Here is an 8068-nt window from a genome sequence, read left to right as displayed (position 1 = left end):
CGCATATTTGTGGAGGCATTCTAGACCTCTGTGTTGGTTTGAACGTCTCTCACGTCTGGTGCACATCATCTATTGTAACATTTGTTGTCAGATCATCACCCTAGATTGACTACTCTATGTATAGGAAATACCATCCTGCCCGGTGGGACTTTCAAACACAAATGGCTCAGTGTTCCTCCTGCTCGACGTGAAGACTTTGTTGCTCATGTGTCAGAGTGGTACAGCACTTATGATCCCTCCACAGTCCAGACATTTAACGACGGTCTAGTACAGAGCATTCAGATGTTTGCTGACCCTTTAGGTCGGCCCCCTGCAACATCCAATAACAGGAACGATATGAAAGGTAATAAACACCATGCCTATTATAATGACCCTAAACTGCGCACTTTAAAACGCACTGCCAGACGAGTTGGGCTTGCATATAGGGAAACACGTACGCCAGCAATGCTCAAGCTCTTACAGAAAGCCCTAGCCAAGGCGAGGGAACGCATGACAGAGCTCAAGCAAGATAACTGGGAAACTTTTGTTAACAGTCTCAACTCTCACACCCCCCTCAGCCAGGCATGGAAGGATATTAAAAGAATTAAAGGCGATAAGATCGGCCAAGTAGCACACCCTCACACTCTACACAGAGCAAACGAGTTAGTCGATGCTTGGGCAACCACCTCTAGCTTCAATAATCTTCCCCCAGACATACAGTTCAGATTAAATGCTGGTTACGGAGATCAAGAAAGGCTCGTTGACTTCATGCTCCACAAGGAAGATGAATGCAACGTGTCATTTACCGAGTTTGAATTACTCGCGGCCCTAAACAAAGGTAAAGCCACATCCCCGGTGATGATGGTATCACTTATGACGTATTGCGTCTACTTCCTTTAGTACCAGGGAATCCCCTGCTGAAGCTGTATAATATGAGCTATGTTACTGGGGAGCTTCCTAACTCTTGGACCAACAGTATAATCATTCCAATTCCCAAGCCAAATCAAGAGAATGCTTTCCAGCCAATTTCCCTTACTAGCTGCATTTGCAAAACATTCGAGAGAATGGTCCTAAACCGTCTCCTCCATAGAATAAGAACCATGCTATCCCCTCAGATATATGGCTTCCAGCATGGAAGGAGTGTGCATCATTGCATCACCACCTTTCTTACCCTGCACACTGAAAAGTCATATACTACCTTCCTAGATCTCAAGTCCACTACCAGTCCTTACTACCACCAGTGTAGTCCTTACCACTACACCAGTCTCTGTGGTGTAGTGGTAAGACACTTGGCTGGAGTTCCGCGAGCGCTTTGTCATGGGTTCGTATCCTGGCCGGGGAGGATTTACTGGGCGCAAATCCTTAACTGTAGCCTCTGTTTAACGCAACAGTAAAATGTGTACTTGGATGAAAAAACGATTCTTCGCGGCAGGGGATCGTATTCCAGGGACCTGCCCGCAACGCTACGCGTACTAGTGGCTGTACAAGAATGTAACAACTCTTGTATATATCTCAAAAAAAAAAAATGTATCTTCAAGACCAGGGGCCAGATTCACGAAAGCACTTACGAACGTGTACATCTTTCCTCAATCTTTGACGGCTTTGGTTACATTTGTTAAACCAGTTTACAAGCATGAAAACTTGCCAATCAACTGTTATTGTTATAAACAGCCTCCTGGTGCTTCGGAGCTCATTAACTGTTCAATAATTGGAAACAAAGTCGCTAAAGATTGAGAAAAGATGGACAGGTTCGTAAGTGCTTTCGTGAATCTGGCTCCAGTCCAGCAAAAAACATTTCCAGTGAAAGCCTTGCAGTTAGGGATCAGAGTAATACGAGGGAAGATGCTGGTTCACGTCAACGGTTCACCCCGAGGAAATGGGATAGAACTACTTGTGTCAGTACAAATTTTGGTCATCAAATGGCACATTTTTTGCAAGGCCACGTACCAGCATAGCGTTTAGGGCGAGTCGCAAGTTGTTGTTGTTATAGATTAAGCTACTCGGAACAAGTTCCAAGTAGCACGGGCTATGGTGAGCCCGTAACTTACCTGGCACAGGAGCGGGGCAAGAAGCACAGGCTATGGTTAGCCTCGTGGACGGGAGATGTCTCCCGTGGGAGTCGCAAGATGAAGATGAAGCCACCCAAGAGGTGGCACGGGCATGAATAGCCTGTAAGTGGTGGCCCTTTTGAGCCATTACCAGTATCAAGAGCTGATACTGGAGATCTGTGGAGGCGAGACTGCACCCTGCGTGACGGGAGATGTCTCCCGGACCAAGTGGTGACCAGGTCGAACACTGCTAACGATTGATGATTGATAAAGATTAAGCCACCCAAGAGGTGGCATGGGCATGAATAGCCCGTAAGTGGTGGCCCTTTTGAGCCATTACCAGTATCAAGAGCTGATACTGGAGATCTGTGGAGGTGCGACTGCACCCTGCGTGACGGGAGATGTCTCCCGTGGAGTCACAAGCTTTGCAGTGAGTTATATATAACAAGGTGAGGAGTCATTGACCTGAGACTGATAAGCTGCTGCTGCTGTTGTTGTTGTTTCAGATTTGGCTACTCAGGACGAAGTGTCCATGTAGCACGGGCTAGGGTGAACCCGTAAAATAAGCTGATAAGCTGTTAGTTCACGCTTATCAATAGATTAGGAGACGGCTGAGGTCAGTAGAAGCCATGAGTATCGTATTGCGTTATCTGAGAGTGGTCAGTAATCTCACATTCACCAAACACTGCCACTCACCTTATCTTCCATAGTTTTTTTAAAGGGGTGAGGGGGGGGGGGAGAATGGCCCTCTAATTAGTCAAAAACTTTCTGGTCTAATTCCTGATCCCCAGTATGTAAATAAATAAATGATTATTTAGGTAAGGTACATACATACAAGAGATTTTACAAAGATTGATGGATTTATAGATAGAGCTAGTACATACAATGCCTAAAGCCACTATTACGCAAAGCGTTTCGGGCAGATACCCGATATGTGGCAATAACCATTACGTTCCCATCTACAGGATGTATCTACGCGCATAATAAATAAATCTTCGTTCTGTATTTAGTTTTGTTAATTGAGGTAATAAAAGCCTATCATTGCGGGAGGGTTATCAAGGCCACCACAGTAGCTCACTGACGGAGATGCGGGACAACATGTCCTCCTTTCGCGCCATTTTTTGTTTTAAATCTGATTTTTTATTTATATACAAGAATGTACAATGGGGGTTAAGTGAGTACATAGCAATGAAGATTTTACATTTTTGTAAAGCACTAGCACGCATAGCATTTCGGGCAGGTCCTTAATCTAACATTTTTAAGTGGGTAATTCCAGTAAAATTGACAAAAAATGTTTAGAGGCTAGGCTTAGGCTCGGCTACAAATACCTCTGGGAATTTGTAACATCTGCTGATGTAGATTTGACTAAATGTAAACTCTGTCAGCAGAACTATTCGCATACTTTGCGTCATTATATAATGGAATGTGAAAAAATCGTGGAATTTAGAGATAACACCATCAATAGTGTCCAAGAAATGTGTAAGTACTTCATTCATAATGATGTGCTGCCCGAAATCTTAGCGAAGTATCCAAAATTTGCTTTTTTTTTTTTTTGCAGGGATATTCCTGCGTGGGCCCTAAGCCTCTGGCTGGCCCACTAAGTGTTGCTTGTTTCTGTTTTACTTGGGCGGAGTATGAGTATTTAATACTCGTATGGTCGCTTCAGTAAGATTTTGCCATGTGTTTAACAACTTCTTCTACTCTGTTGAATCTAAGTTGAAATCTTAATGGGTTTGTAACTGTGCACTGTGTTAGATAATGTTTCAGTGGTCTGTCGGCCATTTCTCCACAGTGTTGACATTTCCTCTCATCTTCCGGAACCTGTAAGCCTATTTCCCATGCACATGGGTATCCAAGCCTAATGCGAAGTAAGCGCACTTCTGTTGCTCTACTGCTCACTTTCATCAAACTAAGTGGTTCGTAGTTGGTTGAATTCTTGTACCAACCCGCAGATCCTGATGTTGCAACTGCTGTGTTGTGGTCACTATACATCTTTTGCATTGCTCTGTTTCTAATTACTTTCTTAATCTGTGATAGACTCTGTGGTATGTAAATATCTACATTTCTTCTCTTAGTTGCAAGTTTTGCAGCTTCGTCTGCAATGTCATTTCCTATTATTCCCACATGACTTGGCACCCAGTTGATAAGTACCCGACGGCCTTGTCGTTTGAGTGTTTGCATTAATGATATGACATTTGTGATCAGGTGTATGTTATCACATATGTGTTCTTGTTGCAAGGTTTCAATGGCGGTTCTCGAATCTGTATGTATGATAACATGTTGTCGGTGTTGAGCAAGAGCATGTTCCAAAGCCTTTTGAATGGCTAGCATCTCTGTTTGTAAAGTCGAACACCCATTTGAGAGTCCTCCAACTATTTACAGTTTCCTGCTATAACTGCAGCTCCTGTTTCTTGTCCCTGCTGGTCTACTGATCCATCTGTGAAGTATGTGAAGCTGTCGGATGCCATGTTTGCTTCTATATGCATCTGTGCAATGTTACGTAGCAGATGAGGATTAGTCTGGTTCTTTTTTCCTTCAAGAACCATAATCTTAAAGTCTGCTGGCAGAGATTCCCAAGGGGCTTGCATAACAGTCTGCATGTATGTCGTCGACACCCTTCTCAGTGACTGTGTTTGTTATATCGAATGTATTGATGGTGTTTATCGCATAATGGGTCCACCTGTTGCTATTGGAGGCTCTTCTGTCCAGAGTTAGTGCTCCAGTGATTATATCTTTAAGTGAACTGATTCTAGGTCTAGTCAATATCTTGGTCAGCATGCACGCAGCAATCCCTTTTACCCTTATTTCAATCGACGTTAGCTTGGTTTCTAGTCTTAGGTTCAGTATTTTAGTCCATCTGGGAGCTCCTGTTATGATTCGCATTGTTTTGAATAACCTCAACGTTTGCCCACTGACAAGGGGAAAGAGTGAGTAAGGCAGGCGCTGCATAATCAATTAGGAAACGAACGGCGTGTATGTAAAACATTCTCAACACTCTGTGTCCCGCTCCTAGACGGGGCCCTGTGATTGCTCTCATTATATTCAGTCGTGATTTTGCTTTCTCCTTTAGATATTGAATTTGCTTGTTGAATGTCATTTTAAAATCTATCCACACTCCGAGATATTGATATTGTGTAACCCACTGAAGGTTAATGTCTTGAATGCGTAGGTGCCTGTCTGGAGTGTTGCCGCCTAGTCTCATTACCTTAGACTTCTGTGCAGATATTTTTAGCCCTAAAACGCTGCATTCAGATGTTACTTTATCTAATGCACCTTGTGCTGTATTTAGAAGTGAAGGACCTGTAATGACTAATGCTATATCATCAGCATAGCAATTTAACCCCTTCTGTAAATGTCATGGTAACAAGGTTTTCCATAAAGATGTTAAAAAGACTAGGACTGAGGACTCCTCCTTGTGGAGTCCCATTCTCATGCAAGTGGTAGTCCGACACTTGTCCTTGCAACTTTACTCTGGCATACCTGTGACTTAAGTAATCTTGAATCCATGCTAGAATTTTTCCCTTTACACCTTTTTTAACTAAGGTGTGTAAAATTGCTTGCGGAGTTGTAAGTTCGAATGCTTTTTCTAGATCAAGGAAGATCACTATAGCTGGACCTGAGTTAACTGTTCCTAGTAATGTTGCTATGCAGTTTGCAGTACCTACTCCTCTAGTGAAGCCAAATATGTGTTTATGCAGGTGTCCAGTCTTCCACAGTAGCCTATTTAAGACCATCCGTTCTGCAGTTTTACTAATGCATGATGTTAATGAAATGGGTCTGTAATTGCCAGGTTCTTTCGGCTTAGGAATCGGCATGATGTCTGCTTTCTTCCGAGAGGTTGGTAGTTTGCCTTGCTGCCAAGATGCACTGATGACGTCCAATATTCCTTGTTCTCCAGCAGGAACTGTGTGTGCGACCATTGAGTATGTAATGTTATCAGCACCTGGTGCAGTGTCCTTACCACCTTTTTTGGCCCTGATTAGTTCCTGTTTGGTGAAGGGACAGTCACATTCGTCATTTATAGCTATGCCCTCATGAATGACTGTCATCCTCTCTTGTTTTAAGTGTTCTTGCTGCCTCCGGACCATTGCAGGAAGCTGATATGAAGCTGTTCTTTCTGCAAATTGGAGAGCAAGTCTCTCAGCCTCCTGCAATGGTTGAATACATGCCTGTGGTCGGGCTGGTCGACCTGATATAGTTTTAATCTGACCCCGTATCTTGCCAAGACTACTGTGTTCATTTAGAGTTTGACAACACTCAAACCATCTTGCCTCCTTTACTTCTCTAGAAACTCGTCTTGCTTCAGATATCACCGCTCTTAGCAAAGTTCTTCCTTCTGGTGTGGGGTTTCTCTTTAGATGTTTTCTGAAGATGTTGACTCTGTGGTTCTGTTCTTTAACTTCATTACTATAGAACCAATAGTTCTTTCGTTTTGTGTTTCCTGTGATAATGATTGGAATAGCTTTGTTTGCAGCAGCTGCAATGGCTTCCTACAGATTGGTCTCGTGTATGTTCAAATCCTCAGGTGGCGTGTACGTTGCATACCATTTTTCAAGTTCTTCTTGGTATATATTCCAATTGGCCTTTCTTAAATTCCACCTAGGTTGTGTAGGGTGGTGTAGGAGGACGTTCTATGTTTAGTGTTGTGACAGTAGCATAGTGGTCACTGGTGATCACTGGGTCTACTTCCCACTTCGCCTGATGCTTGAGTGCTGTTGAGATGAATGTAAGAACAAGGGAACCTCCTAGAATGTGAGTGGGTTACCCAGTGTTGAGAAGTGTAATTTCAGGTACTTCTCGCAGAGCTGCAGCTAAGTGGCGCCCATCTGCATTGGCTGGCCCAGTCGCACCTAACTCTGGATGATGACCATTAAAATCCCCAGCAATAATTACATTTTCCTGCGTGGCCAAGGCAAGCACTGCCTCTGCTTCTAGTTTACGTCTAGGGGGCTTGTAGACGTTGTATATGAGGAGCTCAATATTAGCCATATTCACTATTACTGCTAATACCTCTACTCCATCCCCACATGAAACTGGGTCTATTTTCTTGCCAGGTATTGTGTTCCTGACTAGGGTCATTAATCCTCTTTGTCTCCCCTGCTCATACAGGTATAACATAGTGCTGATATCCAGCTAATCTGAAGGATTTCGTGGCTGGAAAAAGAGTTTCTTCCAAAACGATTATATCTGCTTTCTTACTGATTGCAGCCTCCTGAAGTGTGTGGTTTTTATTTCCAAGACCTTGTATGTTCCACTGCAGTATTCGTAATGGCTAGACGACGGTGTACGGTTGGTGTTGCCTGTTCTACCAGAACTCTTCTTCGGGATCGACCTCTATATTCTCCACCTCGCAAGTCGTGTCGCTGCATGTCGGACTGCACTGATTGTTCGTGGTCATCCCCGACGTTGTTGGAATCTGTGCATAACTGTGGTCCATCACTTTGTTGTTGGTATTGCTGCATGTCGGACTGCATTGATTGCTCGTGGCTGTTTCTTGTGTTGTTGGAACCTGTGCATCTCTGCTGTTCAATACGTCTTTGTTGGGGTTGTTGCATATTAGACTGCATTGGCTGTTGTTGTCTGACTCTTGTGTTGTAAGATTCTGTTGATCTTGGGTGGTCACTGCTTCTTACAGTTGCTGTTGTAAATGTTGATGTTCTGGTGTCTTGACTACCCTGACTGTTGTTGGTAGTCTGTATGTCCATGTTGCGTTGTTTGTCCTCTTGTGCTCCGTCTTGTCTCAGACTGTCTACTTCTTGTGTAACTGTGGTCTGCTGCACGATCTTCTCCATTATCACACAAGTGATTTCTTGAGTCTGTTGCTGTGAGGCGTTCTGCGTCACCTGTAGGCAATTGATAACGGTCTCTGCCATGATGTTCACCATGTTTTTCAGCTGGACCGCGGGGGTAAAACTGTATATCTGTTGTGTTGATTCCGAAAGTAATTGTTTTTTACTCTTTTGCATTTGCTGTATTTCTGCAGCACGTTTGTGTATTTTCTGATTTGAAATTAATATATTCGGGAAGTTTTGCTCTGTGAG

The sequence above is a fragment of the Procambarus clarkii genome, chromosome 71 (genome assembly GCF_040958095.1).
Source record: "Procambarus clarkii isolate CNS0578487 chromosome 71, FALCON_Pclarkii_2.0, whole genome shotgun sequence".
Lineage (NCBI taxonomy): Eukaryota > Metazoa > Arthropoda > Malacostraca > Decapoda > Cambaridae > Procambarus > Procambarus clarkii.
This window is presented reverse-complemented; position numbering follows the sequence as displayed.